This window comes from Falco punctatus, assembly GCF_963210335.1.
Source record: "Falco punctatus genome assembly, chromosome: 6".
NCBI lineage: Eukaryota > Metazoa > Chordata > Aves > Falconiformes > Falconidae > Falco > Falco punctatus.
The window spans coordinates 30,526,176-30,549,526 of NC_137585.1; the positions used below are offsets into that span (position 1 = coordinate 30,526,176).

The 23,351-nt window shown below is 39.9% G+C and overlaps 1 protein-coding gene across 1 annotated transcript in view; it reads right to left on the reverse strand.

Annotated features, from left to right (window-relative positions):
- The window catches only part of LOC308065566 (tyrosine 3-monooxygenase-like), a gene marked incomplete at its 5' end in the record, with an annotated part of 82,380 nt that overhangs the window by 17,843 nt on the left and 41,186 nt on the right, over positions 1-23,351 (reverse strand). Inside the window, one exon of the mRNA XM_080391621.1 lies at positions 1-23,351. This exon is cut by the window's left edge and continues 17,843 nt beyond it; it is cut by the window's right edge and continues 10,760 nt beyond it.

The window sequence follows — 23,351 nt, forward strand, 5'->3', positions numbered from 1 at the left end:
CAGCTGAAATGACCAACTTTTGCCTGGTTTGGGGTCAAACCCTAGTGAAAACAACACTTCAGATGGTTTCTATATAAAAAAACATTAAGCCACCCAGGTTTGTAGAAAACCACCTCAAATTTTCTTACTGTACAGCCAGGTTCAGAAAGAAGGTACGGAAAATTGGGTAATACTGCTCAAGTTCCAGGTTGATGGCAAAGGTTCAAAATATTTTAAACTTGCTCTCTGCTAGGTTCATTTCACTTCTAAAGCTTGGCATAAATCCGGCAGCCACCTAAAATGGTGTAGTACCAAGATACTTACCAGACATTTGTAGTGTCTTCTACAAACCATTTGCTAAGCTGACCTTTTTTTTTTTTTTTTTTTTTTTTTTTTTTTTTTTTGGCACTTACATTTAAAATTCCTTCCTCAGGTACCTGTGTTGATCCTTTCAGAAAACTCATGACTTCCAGTGTTCCTTGGATTTTTATTCTCGAAAATTTAATTCCAGACATATGCATCCCTGCAAAGGAGAAATTAAATGTTGTCCAAAAGTTCTCCTTCACAGGCCACTAGCCTGTGCCTGTAAAAAGACAAAGCTATAGAAATGCAGTAAACCAGTCACTCTAGTAGAGCTGGAGCTCATGAAATTTTGTTCTTGCAAAGGTTGACAGCTTCAGCTTCAGTATTCTATGAGGTCCTTATTTTCTTGGTGAAATGTGAGACAATAAGCCTTTCTGTGGACTTTCTGTGCTTACTGAAACTTGATAGTGTTAGATAAAGATCTGCAAACAATTATATATCAGCCATTTAAGCACAGCAAGACCCCTGGAAAAGAACAAATTTACCTCTTAACAGAAAAGGGTCCTGGTTCAAATCTCACTGAAGGCACGTGCACTGCTTCATAGAATGTGAGTAGTCTGCTTAGGTCCAACTAGATAGTCACTAGCTTGTAATTAAGACAAGTTAAAATAATTACTATGGTTTTTATAAAGTCTTTCTTCTTGGGAAACTATACTAATGGTGACACTTCAATGAAGTATTCAAATTTCCGAATTTGAATTCACTAAATATGATTGCAAGCTCCTTTCTGAATGTAAATTTGTATGCCAGACATGCTTGAAGAATTCTGCGTAGCACTAGTAGTCCTAGTACCTCTGGTTCTTGTGCTGCCTGTTATCCATAATGAGCTAAGAAAAGCTACGCGTCATGGCATTTGAGCAATGTTCTTATCACAAATGTGAATCAGGATAGTATCTTTAGTCCAGGAATAAAACACAAAAGCAGATAACAGGGAGATGAAAAGTAACTTCTGCACAAGGCAACACATTAGTCACTCCATGTGTATTTTCAGTAGTCTTCTGGTTGTCCTTAGTATACTCTGAATCAAGAACAAGGTTTTCCTGGGAAAAGCAATATGGTGTTTTCAGTTTTACTCAGTTTAAAGCCTGCTAAAGTTAACAGTAGCAGTTACATTAGATGAATATCATTCCCTTTTATGATGATGGGAAACAAAATTATGATGGAGGAGAAAGAAATAAGGAGGATATAAATTGTAAGTGAACTAGGTGACATCTAAACTGTAAAAGAAGAGGGCCCATCTTAGATTGTTTTACTTAAGATTTGTATTGTGTTTGCTGTCAGATAATACAGTAGCTGATGGGGGGGAATTATCTGCAATCAGATCCTACAAATATTACAAAAGAGGAATTTTGTCCAACCTATGAAAGTGATAAGTGCTTTGATAAAAGAACTTCCGATTTCATTTCAGTGCTACCATCTGGTGGGCAAAATGCAGACAGCAAAAATCACATTGTTATAACACTGGAACATTCTGATACAGTGAGTTTTTGTTTTATTTTGTGAAGGAAACATAAGATATTAAAACAACTTGAACATCTGGTTTGGGGATAAAGTCATTTTGCAGTGTTGCTGCCAAGCCTCAGGGCCAAGCGCAAAGAGAACAACCTTCCCTTCCAGCCTCTCCATAATGCATAACACCAAACTGTAAAATTTCATGTCCAACACAAATGAAGAACAAAATACACAGGAGCTATAGCTGTACACATCTAGAGAAATTCACCTGTTGGCTTGAAAGCCAGGGAACTGTATGAGATTAAAGCTGCAGAATTTTAAAAGCCAACAGCAGGGAAGTGGAATCATGTTTATTTTAGTATGGGTAAGTTAAAGACAAAGTTACATCAGGCATTCTGAGGAAAAGAAGTGGAAAGGACAATCACTAGGAAATCTTTGTAATTAGCTATTGAAAGGCTCTGCTAAGATGCCGTAATGAAGAGCAGTGCTGCTTTCTTTGGTACACTTAGAACTTACAATGTGAAGGTGGAAACAAGGGTCAGATTCGATGTTCTACATCTACTGCCTGAACTTTTGCAATCTGGAAGAAGAGGGACTAATTGTTCCAATTTTGTATTACTTTCAAATTAATCTGGCCCCAAACCTCAAACATTTATGCAAACTTCTTGCCTGTTAAAATGTATGTAACTGTCACAACCACATGACTCTAATTTTTAGAAAACCTTGGGAGAGATTTTACTGAAAACACTTATTCAGGATGGAAGTTCTGGCGTCGTTAACCATAGTGTGGCTGAGATTTTACCCCTGGCATTCTTCATCTTTCCTATACTGTCTTTTCTCAGATGTAAATAAGAACTAACCACTGACATTTCAAATGCTTCCAGTCCCTACTCAAATGCTCTCTTTGGCCATCTGCCTGCACCCAGTAATGAACTGTCTTTTAAAATGTGATTGAAGTTGTATTATACCATCTGGGATCACTGTGACCTTTAACCTGGCATAAATCTATGAAAATGAAACCCAGCTTAGCAAAATTTAATCAATAATGGTTTTCTTGGAGCAGGTGTGAATACACCATTACCGGTCTCTGAGACCGATACATTAAATCCTTTGATTTAACTCGGCAGACTTTATATAATAATCATCTGTGTTTCAGTGCTGATATTGGTATTTTTTGAGTCTTGGGTAATGTAAATCTTCTACTGCAGAAGGTCAGCCAGTAGGTGACTTAATGTCTCTAAGAACTTCCACTAATGAGTACAACAGTAATTCATGATAATTTCAACCTTGGTAATAAGGTTCACAGAGATCTGGTCAAGCATTCCAAAACTCCAGCTTCATCAGGAAATCTGTACTGCGGTTGAACGAGAATAAATAACCTTTTTCTGAGATTTGTCTCATATATTGCTCTTCTGAGTTCCTGCTGGCCTGTCGACTAGAACAAATATCCATTCTTCCAGTATAGATTAAAGTGACTTCTATTTTTCCTAGTACAGTCTTGGCCCTTGACTTACAAGTGATAGTGATCAGATGCAAGAAAGACTGAGATGAGTTACCATGTTCTATGTAAAGAAATGGAAACCATTTTTGGGCTTCTGACACATTATGTTCCTGAGGTTTCTGAGATTTGAGCAAATCTACACATTTTACATTGAAAAGGTGAAAAAATATTAGAAATTCTCAGATTTTAATGCCAGAAGAGCAGAAAGAACAACTGCTGTTCATTTGATTTTATTTCCTACAGCAAATATTTCAAATGCATATGGAAGTTTGGGGGGTGTTTTGGTTTGCTTCTTTTTTTTCTTTCTCTTCCCCCCCCCCCCCCCCCCCAAGTGTATTATCATTATTTGTGGAAAGATCTCTTTTTGCAGTACCCCAGAAATTCAGCATTTGCTCCTATGAAGACCTTCTATACATAGGAAATTACACATGCTGGGTCAGAGATGCTGCTTCTCTGAGCCAGCATGTGTCAAAAAATACACAGTTCTGCATTTTTTGAGGGGCAATACTGATTTGATTGGAGCAACTTTTGCCACATCTGAGCCTGAAAGAACCTTGGTGTCTATCTGTGAGTTTGATACTGTATGCTTTCCCTGGGCTTAAACGGTTAACTGGGCATCTCTTGTCAGAGACAGGCTACTGGGCTAGACGGTGCTTATGTGAGCCTGCACAGGTGTTCTTGTGGTTTTTAGCATGCTTATGTGACAGCCAGTTACCTAGGAGGCAATATTTTTTTTTTTTCCTTTATGGCAAAATCACTTCAAAACCCCAGAGCCCAAAAGAGGAGCTGTTGCAATCCTGTATGGCATGGTCCTCCCGCTGTGTGGGAAGCGTGGCTGTCTGTGTCCCTGGACTGAGACCTTAGAGGAATCTGGGGGCCAGGAGCAGCTGCCTCATGCCAGAGGCCATATCCTGACTCCATGGTACAGCTCTCAGTTCCAGCTGCATTCAAAGTTTACCATATGCCCTAACTCCCATAGGGATGGAGTATTCTCTGTGTGAGAGACAAATGATTTTGGCTCCCCCTTATACTGAACTATACTGATTTCATATCTTTCCCCTCTCATTTCAAGCCCTTCCTGTATAACATCAGCCATAAATTATTTCCTATACATTCCTTTATTTAACATATTTCTTCTTTTTGATTGCTATGGTAGCTTTGAGAAGGAGATCCAGTTCTAATTTGAAGACTTGATCTGATCAGTTTTTCTTCCCCTCCTCAGCATTCAGTGACCCTACTACATACATGTGTATGTATTTATTTATTCCTTGGCTTTGAGATATGATAGTGCATGGCCAGGAAAAAGATGTAAATAACATGCCCAAAAGAAAAGCAAAGATTCCTTACTTGGGGTTTAGTGCCTTTTGAAGAAAAATTGGTTTTGACATTTTTCACAATTTCTGGCTTGCTCCTCGTGGTAGTTTACAATAACCATTGTGAGCTGAGTATTCCTTATAGACCAGGACTAGAAACAACATCTCTATGTCACGATGAGATTCTGGTAGTACCATAGGAACAACATTCCTTTGAGGTGATCCACGAGATCTGCTAGATTTTCTCTTCCATCATAGATTTTTTCTGATGACCCACACAGATGGGTACACGAAAGTTGTCTTGAGCTCTGGTCTTCTCTAGGCAGCACGATTGTCACCATTGCAATGACCTGCTACTTTATGAAGTTATTCTCACCTTCATAATTTTCTTCATTGCAGACCACAGTAACATCAGTCTTTCTGCCAGCGTCCATGTCATTAAGTATACTCACAGGTATTCCAAAAATAAGCAAAGGCACTTGCCTCCTCCACAGGGAGTCCAAGCTGATTTTTAAACTGAGAGTAGCAAAGATGGAGTCCTGCAAAGACCGTGTATTTTTTGATACATCTAGCAATACTAGATTTGAAAGGCAATTTCCCGTGTTTAATATTTTAGCATGCTGAGTGGTGAAGTAATGGCTATTTTCAATAACAGCACTTTTTTTTTTCCAGTGGAAGCTCATTCTCTTTTCATACAGCAGCTGCTTCCTACAGGATGACTTTAAGGGTGCACACATTACAGAGAGGTAGTGAAAGTGACAATGGCTGGATGTGCGTCAAGTATGTTGGAAGAGAACCCTATTGGCCCTCAAAGTGCCTGGGATGGGTGGCATGGGATCAGAAGGTGCACAATGGCACTCCTGTTGGAACTAAAGCTGCTAGAGTCCATCTGCTCTGGGCTTTTGTTATTAATCTGTGCATTAGTAATAATTTCATATATATTCTGCCAATTCCTTAGGCTTGTCTGGTCGTAGGGTTCCTTCCGCCAGATTTTTCGGCCTGTCTTCTGGAGCCTTTCTCTGGGGGATCACTCCCACCTCCTTTATGTCAGAACGGATAACAAGTCACTTATCTCAGTGAGCCAGCAAAGTTTATACATTTCCCAGCAGGCTTCACTTTGGATAACAAGGCAGGTTGTCTCTGGCAAGGACTAGTGGCTTGTGATACAGTCCTTTTAAAAGCTTTTGGTAAAATGGGGTTTACAGTGATACCAGCTATTGAGAATTTGATTTCTCTGGTGCTGTTAATAGGTTTTTTTCTCCTTCAGCTTTTTGTCTCTTAGGAATAGTATCCAGTCATTTTATGAACTTATGAATGCTTTCATTATCCTTTTGTGGCCAGCAATGATGTCTGGCACTAGAACATTTGATTACAGACAGCAGAAAAGAAAGTGAAAATGTAACCTCCCTATAGAAATTATAGAGATTTCAGGGGAGAAGATGTATTGAATATACAGATTAGAGGAGAACCTTCCTGTGCAACTGGCTGGCTTCCCAGTCTATTGCTATTGGTGCAGTATATAATAAATGGCGCTATATCACCATTTACCTTCTTTCTGCTGATTTTTTTAACAGTACAGAGCATAATGAGTTAAATTCTTGGATTTCTGCACTAGCATTTTCAGAACCCAACAGACTCCAGTGAAATTCCTTCTTTTTTTTTCTTTTCTATAGCATCAAGCTACAGACAAGCATTTCACCAGACCTATGGAACATATTCTAATGACTTTCTTGAGCTTGCCATTACACTTCAACTCTACAGATGAGGGGGAAAAGGGCATTTTTTAAAAGACTGTGTCCACTAATCCCAGTCTTGGGGCAGAATTGGTTATGACTGTTGACATTTTCAAATGTGGGACTCCCAGATTCTAAGAGTTGCTCCATGCCTTGCTATCTGTGATAGGACAAGGAAAACACAAGAGTTTCACGCTCATTTTGTTAAAGCATCATTCTCATAAGCCCAAAACTGTCAGTATGTAGGCTGAGTATATTCCTATGGAAGTAGGTGATTATTGTTGCGCATTGTCAGTAGGAACTAAACCATGGCATTTTACACACTTCTAGCTAGAACCTGTTTTACAGCAAGAGAAAAAGTTCAGGGTTTTGATTCATGGGAACGGTAATTGATAGTTTGGGGCAAACCTCAAAAGAATGCCCTCAGATTAAACTAATCCTGTTCTTTGGGAGATTTAAAAGCTAATCTCTCCTGATCAAATTTGTGCTTAAGGGGTGGCATGAGAACAAATTTTCCCTGTACCACTTCCTGATAATTATCAAGCTTGGAGAAAATTTCCCATCTTTCCTAATTTATTTAAAAGATGCAGATAATCCCAGTGAAATCAGAGGGTCTCCTGGCCTCCTTAATCACGTATACAGGAGCAGGGTCTTGTGCATTAAAATCCAGTTGAAACACAGAAGTTCACATTATGTAGAGGACTAAAGAAAAACAAATATCATGTCGCACAAAAAAAAAAAGTTAATTTCACGGACCTCTCACATAAAGTTTCACTGGCATTTCAGTTAGGTCTTGCCACTCAAGGATCCTGAGAGAGCACATTTGCATGTCATATTTATATGGGTTTCTGTTAAGGCTAATAATTATACACAGGCCTCCTGGCACTGCATTTGCAATCACACATACCCTTCCCTGTGCCTCTCTATGTTGAAATCAGTTAAAGTCTAAGTCTGGGACAGACCACATTGCCTTCTTTTAAATGTCAACACGATAGTTTGATTATTCATTTGTCACTGGTAGTTTATTCAGAACAGTGGAAATCTTTTTTTTTTTTTTTTTCTTTGGAAGTTCCTAATTGGAATAAAAAGAAAGCATTATGTAGTGTTACATATGATCTTGTTTATTTGGCAGAGTTCTTCCTTAGCTGCAGCACCATTCCTTGCTCTACAGGTAGTGTGTGGCCTAAATGAAACCTTCACATCAGAGACCCTACAGAAGATGAACTTCTGATCTGTGCTTCATGCCTCAGGCCAATCTCTTTTAGAAGGTTTAATTAAAAATACATTGAGTGGGTGAAAGGTGCTTCTGACTTCGCTGGACTTGGGATCAGGAAGATAATTATATAATATTTATATAATATAAAATTCTTTTATATACCTATGTTTGTAGATATAGTGTCTTCATTTGTCACGTAGGAATACTCAACAAGTCACAGGCATCTGTAACACAGACAGTAGACAAAACTACAAGCAAGCAACTAAACTAAAAAAAAAAAAAAAAGAACCATAGACAATAAATTTCCATAAAGGCAAGATAAAGTTCAAAGAGAAAGCTAGACTCAGACATTCAGTTATAACAGAGATTTATGACTGTATTGGAGAAATATTTAAATATGACAGTTCCCATGTTTATGAGCAAAATAACAAGTTCCCATGCAGCTAAATAAAATGCTTCTTAATACCCTTATGCTAGTGTCTGTTTATATGAGTTTATACTAGTATTCAGACTGATGATAAGGGTTTGCTACTGCAAATAACTGAAGATTGATCCAGATGTCGGTGTTGGTTCTTAAAGGAGTAGAAAGCAGTGTTTGTACTGAAGTATTGAAAGCAGTGAAGCTGCTGTTGATGGTTTCTTATCTTTGGTATTACATTTTATAATGTGTGGTAGGGATGAAAGCAGTGCACAGAATGGGTGAATGATATTTCAGTAGTTGGTATGGAGCGGTTATTAGGAAACAAATTTTATACTGGATGGTGGATAATCTTAAAGCATCCAGCCTATCTTCGATCCTTATGTAGATTCTATATCCTTATTAAAAATCTGATTCTCCCTTTGTCTTTTGTGTTGTTATAGGGAAAAACATAGTGGCTTTGCTGTTAAGACTTGCTTTTTTATCATATCTGGGGAAAAAAATTGTTGTTTTATTGCGTGAATGTGATGGAATGTAATCCCTTTGACTCTACTACAGATTACAGGATAGTGTAGGGCAAAAACTGCTCACTCGTAGTGCACAGAAGGACAGCTGCTACTCAGAGTGTAACCTCCTGGGAACCGTGGAAGCTAGGGGCATCATTCAGTTCAATAACCAGTTTGTGCTGCTACATCAGATTTGGGTGGGAGAAATAGCAGCAGCAACTAAAGGAGACCATGAAGGACTGAGAGTAGGGAATGCAAGGAGAGAAGCACCAAAGCTCCACTCATTTTTCCAAAAGTTTGAAACCTTCTAATTTCTAGCCTAAATTTAGTCCTAGCCAATTTACAACTACTAATACTGTTATTGTCTTTAGATTTTCAAAGTTCTTCTCTGTATCTACTTTTATACCTTCCCTTATGTCTGCTGAACTTACAGTCACTGGGACATCCAGCAGCCTTTCTTTTCCTAGACTGAACAACCCACTGGTTTAAGTCCCCTTCTAAGGCAGGCTCTGATCAGCTGTGTGGCCATTCTCTGTACCTGCTTCATTTTCAATACATGTTTGCTGCACATGGGTGGTCAGAATTGTATTGTTCTCATAATGGAGGCTTGCCAAAGCTTTTTGCAATGACATTAATACTTCCCTTTCTTTAGCAAGACATGCTAGAGTCATAGCTGTCATCTTCTTTGTGGCTGCATCTTGTTAATGACTAATCATCAACCCTTTCCCTCTTCTGCCCTGTTAGAGCTGTCCTAATAAAATCTGTAGCTGTGCACTGAAACTAACAAGAGGGATTTTGTTGCAAGGCTATGCTTGGATATTGCCATTAAAATTTCAAATAAGAAGTTCCTTCTCTTTGCATTTTTCAGGCAAAATTCACTGCTCACTCTGACCTCAGTAGCCAAAAGATTATTTTAACAGGTGTGGTATTTATGGGTAAAGAGTCAAACAAATGAGGTTGGTTGTGTGGTTGGTTTTTCCCTGTTTTTCATCCTTTCCTGTGATTATGACAAAAGATCCAGGGAATAAGAAGGGTAGAGTCAGCCTATGCCAGATTGTCCCACTTGATTTGGAGAGCAGAAAGGATTCACCAGCTGAGTAGCAGGACCACGTTATTTAGCTGATCTACATCTTCCTCACAACCATTTGACTCTGTGACTAGCAAACTACAGAATGCTCTGGTGGCAGGTCCTCACCTCGTGCCATGGTGCCACTTGGCAACTGTGTGCATGGTCACAGCTGGTGTCTGCTCAGCCCTGCCTGCCTCCCATCACACCCGCCTGCAGGAGCTGCCTGGGCCAGGCATCAGTGCTGGTCTTAAGGAATGCACAAACACTCGCAGGCATGGTGGAATAGAAAAGCAAAACAACAGTAGTGGTCTCCTCTTTCTCTCACTAGTGCACACCTTGATGTCCCGTGCTATCCCAAATCACCATCTGCTCCCTAATGGGCCCCAATGCCCATCTCTCAAATATGCAGCTCCAGAATGCCTATGCAACTGCAGAGATCATAGATTGGTTTGGATTGGAAGGGACCTTTGAAGGTCATCTAGTCCAATCCCCCTGATGTGGACCATGTGTTGATTCAACTCGGCTCTGGGAAACATGTTTAAATCAGTCTGTGTTGTTCTGTGTGTTGCAGACACAACCATTCACCGTAAACCAATGTTTGGGACATTTGAGTAATTGCTGCAAACTTTCACTGATAGTTCCATTGGAACGGTGCCACCAGTATTTGGTTCCTGGTTGATATAATGCCCTGAGACTGTTTCCCTGTATTTGCAGGGAAGAAGTATCCATGTTACTTGCAAGGATTCTGGAGACAGTGATGCTTCACAAGGAAGACAGAGTCAGTGGAAAGAAAGACTGGATCTTTTGCTAGTTTCTAAAGACACCGTCCTCTCTCCCTTAACCTCAGAACAACTGCAGACATTTCCGGAGTGCACCCCAGTCTGCCTGTGTCTATCCTTCTCCAATGAAAGTACAGGAAAGCAAGAGGAAAGATCAGGCCAGAATATCTAACAGCCCACTAATCTGGCCCTGAGGGTAGCAGAGGACAGGCAAGAACAGCACCTACTTGCCCCTGCCTTTGCCTAACTCTTTGCTGGTTAGAGGATTTTAAGCAGCCTGGATAATCCTCTGCCCCTACTTCCAGTGTTAGGAGCTTAACATTCAGAAAATAAGCCATAGCTAATGTCCTCAAAATGGATTAGGTGGAATCTATTAGGATTCACCAGAACTTCATTAGGAATAGAGTTTATCTCTTCAGAGCCTATTGATATATTAATGCTGCTACTACTACTACTATAAGCATCAATAATCATAAATATCACAGCTTATACAGTATCTGAAAGACACCTAAGGATGATATAAAATTTTGTGTATGTTTTGTGTAACACTTCATTCAATATTTAATCTACTGCATGTCCACTTTTTCTTGGACATTTGTTGTTGATGGTTATCTTGCCACTGTAGCTCAAGTTGTTCTTCGAGGCATGATTCTCTGCCTTCCTCTCATGATTAATTTGTTTTGCTTTCCAGCTTTTTTCCCTGTGGGTGGAAAATTCAGCCATCAGCAACAACTGACTCTTTTGCTTTTAAGACACAGGGTGCTCTTTTGTGGTAAGACTACTGTGTTTGTGCAAAAGTAGCTTTACTGCTATGCTCACACACTATGATCAGACATGATCCTAAAGCATTTGACCAAGTCCCTAGGTGGTTTCTCTGTCACTGTCAGGTCCTTGTGTCACACTGCTCATAGCTCCTAAGGGGCTGTTTCCCTAGCTGAGAAGCAAAAAGAGTATAAGGTCTTTTCCAAGGCAGGGAGGTGAGCGGAGTGCTACAATATTCTCAAAATGCCATCCTTTATATTATTAGAGAAATCTTCCCAAAGGCTGTGAAGCCAGGTGTGAGGTGTGTTTGTGTCACTGGCCTGCTGCATGGTAGTCTGGCTGGAGCTGGCAGGCTGGCCTGGACCAGAAGTGTATTCCGAGAGGCAGGCAATTCAGAAACTCAGGAGCCACTTCTCTGTGTGCTGGCCACAGTTCCTGCTTCCCCTGCCAATATGCTTATGGTTTGGCATTTGCAGACACACCACAGCTGTCCAGTTGATAAACTGACACACTCTGGGTGGCCCTCATCTCTTGAGATTTTACAACTGCTGTTTGCTCCACCAGACATGAATTGAAGTCTTCCAAACTCTCCCACAGAGACTTTCCTGGTACTCTGATGTCAAGTTCAGAACAAGAATCCAGAGCAGACCTTTTATTCCTAATAACACTTGTTTTCTTATACTGCTGCTCTCCTTTGTCCAGCTGGTGCCGGCAATGAACCCACACTTCTGTTCACTGGTTTGCCCTGCTCAGCAGTAGTCAGGAGTTATTTTACGGTACCCTCCAGTCCAGTAGCCCTCTACCCTTGAAGGAGGAAAGGCTGTGTGTGCTCTACAGTCAAACTCAGGATTCCAAATCAAATGTACTGCTGCACATATACATTTATAAGATCCTTGTACCTCTTCCTGGTGTTTCCTGCATGTTTGTTGTGCAGGTTGAAGAAACATCTATCACCCACTTATGTGCAGTAGAACACTGAAAAACACAGTATCCCTAGTAGAGATGTTGAGAAATGCAACTGCTGGGTAAATTGTGTAGTAGCTTATAGTGACTGGTATGTGTCTTGGATCTCTTGTGTAATTCTTGATTTACTCACACATACTCCTGGAATATGTAGCTACTCCACCTAGGAGAAAAGGAGAAAAAAGATGTAACACCCATAGAAGGTGATGTTTTAAGCACAAGGAACTGAAAGTTTCAGCTTTTAGTGGCCACCATCAAAATCTTGTCAGTATCTTTCTTTTCTAGCTTCCACATCACAGCATGCAGGTAGCAATGAAAACAGATTTACAGATAACTCTAATTTCATGCCAAATTGATACTATAGTAGAGCAACTGTTCGATTGTGGACAGAAGGAGAGGTATTCATTTCCATTTGCTTCTGCAGTAGATTCATTGAAATGTGTTCACTCAGCTGTGTGCATATATGCTGATGTAATCAAGCCAGGTGCATGCATAGGATTTTCTAACAGGAGGTGGAGATGAGTCTGGATCATGTAAAGAGGAGATGGAGAGCTGTGCAGGATGTTTAAAGGTCACAAGGATGCTTAACATTTTGTACTAGACACATGAGGAGGGAAAATAGCACAGGAGCACAGAGTTGTTAATACACTGAATAGCAAGAGGGGCACGAGTTAGGCATTTAACAGTCCTGAGTTCCAGATCATCTATGCTGCAAGGGAGAGGGGAGGAGAGTGAACCTCTGTGCGTTCAGATTAGAAAAGACTAGGGAACCTGGGCTACTTATAGGAAAGGCAGAGAATGGAGTAAGGACTAGCGGGAACATTTTACTGTCCCACTTGAAACCAACCAGACTTTTTAGTGGGCAAATGTTTGCTTCCAGCAAAACAGACCCAGAAGTAGCTCTCATAAAATGTGTAAGGTTTTTTTCAGTCAACCGAATCCTGCATTCTAGTTCAGTCTGTCATTTTTCAAGGGAATGTGGTTTTTCTTTGCCTTCTCATGAGCAGAGAGAGATATGAGACAAAGTTGTACAGGACACACTGATAAACAAGGCTGAGCTTGCAGAGAAAGCTTTCCAGCTTGATTTTTGCCACCAGAGACTCGTATACCATTGAACTTCCTAGATAGCCTCTCAGATTGTATAAGTGAAAAAGACATTACATAAACTGCCAACATTTTTCTCTTTTTCACTTTGAGAACCACCCTTGTGGGATAGTTATAAGGAATTTAGTAGGGTTGGCTCTAATAAGTTCTTGCAGATAGTACTCTAAAAATACAGACAGAAGAGGAAGCAATGCTCTTTTTTTCTGTTGATTTTTTTTTTTTTTTAACAGTTACCAAATTTTACAAAAGGGATACAATTCTTTTAAACTTTGTATACAATATTGTGGAAAACCTTTCAATTTTCACTGCATTCTATTACACTTTCAGCATAGAGGAGGTGCTGTCAGGTATTTCCAGTGGAAGTATGTGCTTTCTCACCAAAACCTAGTTGGATTATGTGCTTAATCCTCAACCCACCAGTGACCTGATAACTATAGGGCGCTTCAGTTTTCCCTTCTTAACAACAGTCCACCACTTTGACAGGATAAAAGAAATGACATATTGCTGCAGCCCCAGGAAACCTGCTTGTCCAACTGTAGGTTCACTGATAAAGCAGTTGAACAAGGAAGTCACGTGCCTTCATGTTGGCCATCAAGAGTAACCATCAAAAATTATTATCACCTTTGACCACCCAAGCAATAACTCCCTATGTTCACCCTTTCTTCTAGATGACAGCTGCAGTCTCTTAATATTGACTTCTCATTAATGTCTCTAGTTCAGATCCCAACGGAAATAGTCTGAGATAGGGGAAATCCTTTTTTTGTCTAGTTTCAGTAAAAGTTTCATGACACATGAATACTTGCATGAAATCCAAATCCAGTTAAATTAGTTGCCAGGTTATATGGAGGTCTGAGATCAATTTCTCCCAAAGAATTGGAGTTTGACATACCAAGTAATGGGCATGAAAAGCACCACCCTCATTTGTTTCCATCTAGAAGCTGCCACGCTAGTGCCTGCCACTGACCTTCATGGAGGATGCAGGGCAGTGCACAGCCTCCCACAGAGCTCTGCCACCAGGTCACAGAGGAAAGCCCTGGCTCTCACCTGTGCCACGTCAGGTCCCTCTCTTGCTCTCCCATGGGGTTGCTCAAAATCAACTGAATTATGCAATGAAAGCTGACTGAGGTCTCTTTTGGTAAATCCAGCATTACAGGCCTTTGCATAATAATTCTAGGACCAGTCTTTCTCTCCATCTTTCAAGAAATTTGATAGCAAAAGATTATGACACCTCTTTAGAGTGACTTTTCCAGATCAGTGACCATTTCCTATGAAAGTTTCATCTGTCACTGAATGTTTACAATGACTTCAGAAACAATTTCTTCTGTCCCTTTATACCTACACCAGTTCGGTATTGCCCCTTCCAAGGTCAAATCTATAGTAGCATTCATTTTCATGAGAATCACTATCTATAGTAGCATTCATTTTCCTGAGAATCACTAGTAATCTCTTAAAAAAAGTGACCTCATAAATTACAATCTTTGTCAAAGTCATTTGGAGGAGAACAGTACCATAGCCACACACACACACACACACTCTGCAGCTGGGGAAAAAAGGCTTTCCTCAGCACTCTTCTTCATGTGTAATTTTTATAGCCAAAAACTAGAGTGGGAAAGGAAAAGATAACATCTGAGTTGGGATGACCAAAGTACATAGAGAGAACAATTTAGTCTCTTAAAACAATGCAAGAAGTTAGATTCCAGTAGTAATTCAAGTGAAGGCAGGGGGCTGGGCCACGAGCCAAACATCTATGCAGTCCCAGTGACCCAAGCTATCACATGAGATACACCTCACTTCTTTATTTGCTTGTTTATTCTGAATGACTACAAGGGCACTTGATGTGATAAAACGTGGACAATGTCCTGAGTTCAGCTGGAGGGAGTTAGGATATTATCTTTCTGGAGCTTCTCTCTGCAGTAATGATGATACCCGTTTTGGGGTTAATTTTCTGTTGAATAAGCATGTCAGGTTTTAAGGCACTGGTCCAGACTGTAAACAAGTCAGTCTCTTTGGAGCCTGCTTTGGCAGCTCTGCTGAGGTTACTATTTGTATTAAAATATTTGCTAACCTATTCTTCATAAAGGCAGGTATGTTTCTGTGAAAAGGAGAAGCAATGTTGACATCTGTCTTCTTGCCAGCAGCAGCAATCATGTTACCTTGTTATCTCAGATAGCCCTCCCCCATGCTGTGATGCACTAAATAAGGGACTGCTGAAATTCTGGCCCAGGGCTGATTACATTTCTGCTCCACACACAACTCTGAGTAGCTATACAAAAGGCAGGAGCAGCTTGGTCCCACCATTCCAGTGGCACTGAGACCAAAAGAAACTTTACTGCTGAGAGAAATCAGTGATAGAAAGCTCTGGAATGTAAATTTTAGATGAGGTAAAGGTTTTCACATATGGCTGACAAGTAATTTAAAGCACTAAGGAGAGTTCAAGAGGGAGTTAAGTGGTCCATGTAGATATACAGATACTAGAATAATTTGGATGCATTTACGATGCAGGATAGACAAAGAATTCATCTCATCCCCAAGCTGTTTGGAGCTGTGACTGTGTTTTGGTTCTCAGCTTGTACAAAGTTTTCTATAGTGAGACTGGCCCCAACTATAATAGATCATTGTAATAGCTCTGTTCATATTACGAGGTTGGGGAGTGGAAACCAAACAATCTAAACAATGTAAGACCACCACAATTACTTCTAATGTTTTTATAGGTTACCCATAAACTTGTGGGCACTTTTCAGACTAGAAAAAGGCATAGACTTGGACTTAGATCTTATAGCCCAAGGCTCTAGTCCAGTGCGTGCTCCTTGCACTTTCAAAACTCCCATTGACTGCAGTAGTAGATCTAGGATAACATTTAGGAAGTTCAGGATTATTATTTGTGCTGCAAGATTAAATGAGGTGTTTGCAAGAAGAAAAAGGACTAGCTTCTGGCGGACAGAAGGCTGCTGTCCCTTTTCTGAAGGCGTAGGAGGTTTTATCTGGTTGGGGTTCTGATCATTAGTGATAACTTCGCTTTCCTGTTTTCCATTTCTTTGCATTTGATATGCAGTTCAAACTCTGATGAGGAGATGTTAGAAATAATTGATGTTGTACACACAAATAAGGAGTTAATTCATGCACTCTATTGCCTCATTCTCAAATGATGGGAGAATTACCCCTATAAGGCAGAGAATGTTTTCTTTGAAATAGGTAAGATTTTTCAAAACATCTAGGGCTGGCCTCATGCTGCTCCCACTAAAGCTGAAGGTTAAAGCTTCCATTCGCTTCAATAAGAGCAAAAGTAGATACACAATGAGCACATTGGGGACCTGTCAGGCAATTAGGACTAAACATGCCGCTGGCCAGATCCTGAAGTGATTTATCAACTTATGAAAATAGATGTGCATTCACTTTACTCAGTGTAGCTGCATCAGTTTATATCTGACCCTGTGTTCTGGGAATTCCAAGTGACAATATTGATATATTGGCAGTATAGCTATGGTGGGGTAAGTGTATAGGCCAGATCAGCTTTGCGGGAAGAGGTGGTACGCTTGTTACTCCAGCTTATATTGTTTGAAAACCAGAAAACCTTCAGGGCATACAAAACCTTTTTTCCATTTCATACCTGAAGGTTGGCCCGTATTTTTGAAGGCGTGCTTGTTTTTTTCTGATGGTATTAGGTGCACTGGTGGAAGATACTATATTATTCTGCAAACGTAGATACAGAGATTTCTTCAAGACATGACTCTGTTGCAGCTCTTTCTCAGGTATCCACCTAGCACAAAGCTGTCTTTCTTTTCACTCACTATTCACTTTTGCTAATTTCTGCACTTTTTCTTCTCTTCTTCCTACTTCTGCCCATTCCCACCCTTTACGGTTCCTTTACTATAATCATCATGCTGAACTCCTATTTAATTTTTTCCCTTATTTGGTGGTATGGATAGGCTTGCTCCACAAAAGACAAAGCAATTCCACAGTATCTTTATTCTTGTGTTTTGACATTTTTCGATGCTCATGTAATTATAGGCTGGGTTACTTTGATATGGACCTGATCCAACATCTGAGTATTTGATTGGTTTGCACACTGTCAGTGTTAAAAATTACTCTTCTCTTTTAAAGTGACAAACTTCCCTTATTTTTCCCATCTTGTTTTCATTAGCTTTTCTTGACAGTAGGTCATGTTAGGTGCTTTGCCATGTCTGCTGCTGCTGTCATCTCCTAATGTCAAAGCTGACTTTTACAGATACTGTTGTTCCTATCTTTGAGCTTTCAGAGCAAGGTTTGTATGTGGGGTAGATTTTGTTTTTTCTCTCTCTGTCTTCATTGCTGTCTCTGCTTCTTGTCTTTTTGGTTTGCCTTTGGCTTTTGTCTTTCTGTTTTTTTGGCTCAGCTGTTCAGTAGCAGAGGCAAAGTTATTGTTAGTGCTGACTGAGAGAAAATACAAGATGGAGAGATGTTTCTTTCTTCCACAGTTTAGTATGATGAAAGATCTTCCATAACGAGCCTGACTTTGAATCCCACGCTGACTTTTTCAAGCTGAAATTAATCCACCTGAAATTGTACAGGCAAAATTCTATGTCAGACTATAAGCTTTCAGCAAAACGACTGATATTAGCCAAAACATTTGGGAGATAGGAAGATACTTCAGAAAGCGGGGTGATCTCACTTTTTGGATAATTTCCTAATGTTTATTTTAAAGAAATGTCATGACTCAAAACTATCTCAACCAAGAAACTCCATATTTGGGTTACTTTGTTGTCGCTGGCAAGGATAGGTGCTTTGGACTCAGTCTGGAAGGTGTGGGGGGGTTATAATTTAGATATTAGTAACAATGTCTACTTACATTAAAAACACATTGGTTTTCTAAATACCACATTCTGGCTTGTGCATTGCTTATTAACCACATACCAACAGCCTTTGTGCTCTTTAAGCAGTATGCAGTAATATACACTCTTTAGGAAGCACATAGCCAAAGGCTACCAGATGCCTGAACAGTTGCTATTATATCCATCAAGCAGGATGTTAAGAAGCACTCAGTTTGAAGCATCTTCTGATATCCACATGAGTTTCTACAGTCTCTGTCAACTTCATGGGCATTCTTGGGATTGTGCTGACTGAGAAGACCCCTCAGTGCCTCTCTGGGCATATCCCAAAAGTGAGGTCTCAATGCACCCTGCTTCTAGCCTACTGCTTGATTGTGAGTAGCTCCCTGCGCTAACTATGGCTTTTAGGCAAGCACTTACATGTTTCTCCTAAGCCCCAGAATGCTGAAATGTGGCAGTTCCCTGTCTAGAATTAAGTCCAAGGAAAAAGCAGTAGTTAAAAGGGTAGGTGGGGATGTGGAAGTGCTTGTGGATAAAAGGGTAATCCTGAAGTGATGTCATTACCTGGACTCCTCAGTTACTGGCAAATAAACATACAGGAAGTGCAGAATTAGGGTAAACTGCCCCGAACATCTTGATAGAGAGAATGACTTTGCTATGCCTGAATCTTAGTACATTCAAAGGCAACTTGGTCTGCCATGTAAGCTCTGCACAGCCTCTAAACACTCTGGTCCATAATTCCTGGAGTCCCAAGTCTGGGTTTTGCGGTGTTCTGCTCTTAATCAAAACTGATGTAGGTCAGGCAAGTACTTTATTAACTGGCATTACTGTGGCACATACTAGGACATCTGAAGAGTGAACTTAGATTCCACCGAGACATCAAGGCAGCAGACTTGGCCTCTGGCTGCAGATGAGTGCCAGCAGGGAGAGTCTGGTCACGGGAGCAGGGAATTCAGCAGAGGCTGCAAAACTCTCCCAAAATGGGCAAAGTAGCCCTTACCAAGCTCCTTGCTGGCACAATGAGACAGCTACCAGTGCGCAAGCAAGGCAGCTTAGGTTAGGTAAGTTTACATTACAAAACCATTCTGTCTGCCATGTAGAGAAATGCTAAAACATTTTGAAATTCCTCTAATAGCAGTACCTTTATTCAGAATGAGTCTGGGATATTGTACCACCTAGAAAAACCATAGTCCAGACTTATTCAGAGTTTAAATACAGTAATTAAATCAAACTAGTGAAATCAAATCCAGTTTTAAAAAAGGAGACCAGCACACTAAGGTACTAAGGTACCACTTTGAATGCTTCTCTTTCGAACATCCCAGTTGTCATGGGGAAAGTAGTGAACCTGGATATGAAATGCTGCTTCTGAAATCCTCCTCGGAGCAGTGAACTGATGAGGAAGGTAAGTCTTCTTATCATGAAATGCATGTATTTGCTATTTTGGACCCAAAACTTCTTTTCCACTCTGGAGGAACAAGAAACAAATTTATTAAACTAGAGAAATGGGCAATAGGTACCTCTTCAGTAAAGACCTTGTGTACTTCAGTGATTAGATTTGGGATAAGTTGTCCAGGCAAAAGGTAAATTGAGCTAATAAATTTAAGTGGACCTTCTAAGAAGCACTAACTACCTTTTACCTTTGGGAGTGTGAATTTTTTGACAGGTTAAGATTTTCTAGAGCACAGAATATATCTTTCCTCTGTGTTTGCTGTCTCTTTCAGGAAACATCAGAAACATTTTAGGGATAAAGGGTGATTTTCTAGAGAACAGTTTGGTAAAACAAGGGGTCTCTAGCCAAATATGACAATAGTCAACATAGTTCCTTGTGTACTTCACAGTCAAGAAATCTTACTGAAAGTTCAAAGGACCGGATTAAATTCCTCTTGGATTTCCTGTGATAATCTCAGTTGGATCATCTGCTCTTACATGTTAGAGCTCAGCAATGTCTGACTCTGTTAAGGAAAAATGACATTTATTAGGCATAACTTTCTTTTACAAACCTTCCTCATCTGGCTGGGACAATGCATGCTATTCAAAGGGCTGTCTTGCAGCTGATGAAAATTTTGTACAGAGAACCAAAAAAATAATATCAGATGGGAAAGAATGAACTGTGTTAACCCTTTATCTTAAAAAAAATGGTGATTTTGGACTTGTCTTCTCTCTCTACCCATATGTTGGAGTCCATTTAACATATACTGCAATTTCAGGTTTTGTTAGCAGTGGTTAAATTCATTCTGCTTTGCATTGCTGCAGGACGTGGTTTGAAATACTCATACATTACCCAGTTTCCTTACCAGCATGCTCAGGAGTAGTTGCACAGAATGATCATTTTCAGCACCTGTGCGCCAGTCTAAAGGTCCAAAAGGAGGTTCAGGACAAGTAATCTGGTTAACCTTAAGGGTCAGAGTCCTTGGATATAGACTTGTATTTCAAGAGATGCAATTTGTGGGTATTGAAGGATAGAACATAAATCAAATGGAACGATACTTCTTTTGGGCAGAAGAGTTATTCCTTGCATTTGCTAGTCATATCTTTATCAGCATCCCTCATTAGCTATTTTTTAAGGGCATATATACTTTGGAAAGGATGCTTATATGTTTCTTGTGTTAAAATATAATTAGGCAAGTACTAAATGTTCGGCTAATAGAGATCATCCTAGCTCCACTGATATTAAGTTAATTCAACTCGGCATCTGTTCTGGTCTATATGAAGCCATTGCAAGTTTTACTGTTGAATTTAGAGGACCAGATTTCACTCACTCTTAAATATTTAAAGGACGGTATTTAGGAATTGTGACCTGGGGTGAGTGCTTTGAACACATGTAATAAAGGAAATAAGTTTGTGATGTGTTGTACCATGTGGTGAGAATGCATGCATTGTGATTTTGTTTGGTTTAGTCTATTTTTATAGAGTACTTGAGGAGAAATCCATAAATTTGAGTAGTTTAGTCAACTAGCTAAGAAAATGTAGTGACCTTTTTCAAGCCAGAGCTTCTATTTATTTCTAATGCAGAAGTTCTCTTGTAAAGATTTACCTATATGACAGAGGCAAGGTTCCTAATTCTGTCTATTAGCAGATGTGGATTTTGCTTGAGCAAGGTTAAGTGACTGATAATGATCTATGTCATGACTCAAGCACAAGCATGGAAGAAAGTTTGTGCTGGCTTCCCTGAAAGAATGCCTTTGCTGGTTTTTATAGGCTTCATCCAAAACCCAATAAGAGAACTCTTCAGTGCCGTTAGTGAGGCAGAAGCATTTCCAAGAAAAAGGAAAATTTGAAAATCTGCATTTTCAGCAGTGACTAGTATTGGCTATTCCTCAGTTTCAAAGTTCACAAGCAGAGAAATCAAAGCAAAATTTGGAAGGAAATCCAAATGAAAAGGGGCCCCAGTTTCAGGTTGTTGGTACTTTCAGCTTTTCATACTCCTCTTTTGAAGTGTATCCAGTCAGGCAACTGAATCGCTAGTCATTTTAGAACTCTTGGGCTCATTCTTTTCTCTTTTCCTCATCTTTTTCTCTTTTCCTCTTCTCTTTTCTATTAAGGTCAAATCCTGCTTCTCCTGATGCCAATAATAAAACTCCCATTGATTTCAACATGAGCAGGAAATATGCAGTTTGCTATTTACCACAACCACCACAATGAATCTCTGGGAAGAATTCATTTATATTCATTCCAACGATGCCATGAAAAATGGGGTTTTGCTATTTTATCACATCCAAACTGTTGCTCTAACTCTAACATCCTAGCTGTTGCTAACAAGTCAGTGATGATTTGTAAACCAACAATTTATGGTAACCACATTCCATCCCCATTATGATGTGTGGTTTGGAAATGGAAAAGTAATCAAGACCTCCTGTTAAGAGACTTTATTTCAGTTGAATGTTTCTGTAAATAAAAGAATTTTGAAAGGATCATTGCTATATGTTTCTAACTCTAAATTGTTCATTTGATCTAGGCCTCATCTATGTTCCATATTCCTGCCAGGCTCTGTCAGGAGTGTGAGATCCCCAACGGTGGCATGAACTTACTGGCAAAACTGTTTCCATCAACGTAAGTGTTTTCACTCAACTGGATAGTTTCACTAGACTGCAACAGCAGTTCCATTTCTTGGAGACAGCTATGTCCATTCCTTGGAATACTTCATCATACTTTATCAGTACACTATAAGGGTACTCTGACATAAATAATGGCCTCCTACTACAGTTACAGTAACAGATTAAAAATTATAGTCAGACCCATGGTATGTAGTAATGCCCTTGGGAACTAAGAGCCTGCGTAGTTTGTGCAACACTTTGTCTTGGTTGTAAGGATTGTGGGCAGTCACTATGACACTAAGGAAGACTTTCCAGCACTTTGAAGGGAGACCACCTAGAATTACTGGTAAATAGACTCAAACAACAGAATTCTGTTCCAGTACTAGGTTCTGGTACCAACTAGGTTTAAAACCTTCTTTTGATCTCTTTGACAGTAACACCCGGTCTTTTCAACCCTATGTAAGAAGCCTAGCTGCCTGGGTTTGAGGTTGGAGACACTTTGGCAACCTGCTAAAGGAGATCTCAAATTAGGCAGTCAAGAGAGTGCCCTAGTTAATCAGCACTAATTATGATGTGATATGAAGATAGAGACCACACTAAATAGGAGATGAAGCCCTCTTCCTACCCCTTCCACTCCAGCAAAAATCGCTGATTATTTTACATATCCCAGGACTGAGCACAATCCAGTGAGGGTAGGATATCAGCTCAAAGGGTTTATATGAATGCTCTGATTTTCTGTTGAACAAAAGACTGACTACTAAAAATCACCCTCAAACTGACTTATTTTGAGACCTAAGAGTATGAATAGGTTTTGAACATGTATGAATCCTCATGAGATGTTCATTAACCTGGCTATACTGTAATAATGTTATGAAAAACTAACTAATATTTTGTTGTTAAGTAACTTTCTAAGTAGTGATCTGCATAACATTAATGTGAAATACATATATTTTAAAGGACAATTTACCTCATTTGGTACAACAGACTGAAAAATAAGACACAAATCCTGACAAGAGAGGTCTTTCAGCATGGGGGACTACAACCACAGGTCCATGATAAAATGTATTCATGGGCTTAACTCCAGTTTAATGTGTTCTTTCCCACTCCTGACCCTCTGCTGCAAGCTTGATGCCTTCTCACTAGTGCCAGCACAGCTGTTCCTGAGCCTGTGTTGTGAACTAGACCTCTGAAATCTGGTTGAAAAAAGTCAGTATGTTTCAGGGAGACAATAATGTTGAAGTAGTCTCCTGATCTGTCATAGTCATGCTGCCAGGTGTGGTGGACAGCAAGGAGCAGTGGAAAGTGGGACGAGGTTGTAGATGGGAGTGTCTGAAGCCAGTAGTACTGTTGCCAA